Genomic DNA, 644 nt, shown 5'->3' with positions numbered 1-644 from the left:
ACAAATTCCTAATCGAAGCAGAAAGCCAAAAAATCTTGATTTTTCCCGGATAGTGTTTGTGAGAAAAATTGTTGGATGTCGAGGGAAGACCAAACCCTGACAATGCCCTTGAACCCATATTTTCATGATCAATTCAAGGTCAAATGGGGATTTTTAATAAAATTTTATGCTACATATATGTATTTTCTTGTTGTGATTCTTTAGATGTTAGCATACCTTACCTTCAAAATTGAAAATTAAACTTTCCATCTGATGGAGTTCCTCTAAGTATCCCTCCAAAGTTTTGTCCATTTAGTGCCAAAGTCACAAGTGTTTATGTATTTTTTTTAACATTTGTAATCTGATAAAATTCTGGTCAGTAAAATGGTAAATTATACGTCTACAGAAGTGGTCGATATTCTTATAACCTTTGGTGAATGTGGTAGAAATTACAGAATTACTGCCCGTACTTATGTGACTGGTGGTCATCTCTTCACCGAGGTAAGTAGCCAGTACTTAGGCCCCTTGGTTGTCTAAGTAAGGGCGAACCAACAAACAGCCCAACTCACGCTAGATCGATTTAGAGGAAATTACTTTTATCCCCAGCATAAAATTTTATTAAAAATCTCCACTTGACCTTGAAATGGTCATGAAAATATAGGTTC

The sequence above is a fragment of the Trachymyrmex cornetzi genome, unplaced genomic scaffold, assembly GCF_001594075.2.
Source record: "Trachymyrmex cornetzi isolate Tcor2-1 unplaced genomic scaffold, Tcor1.1 scaffold946, whole genome shotgun sequence".
In the NCBI taxonomy this organism is placed as follows: domain Eukaryota; kingdom Metazoa; phylum Arthropoda; class Insecta; order Hymenoptera; family Formicidae; genus Trachymyrmex; species Trachymyrmex cornetzi.
This window is presented reverse-complemented; position numbering follows the sequence as displayed.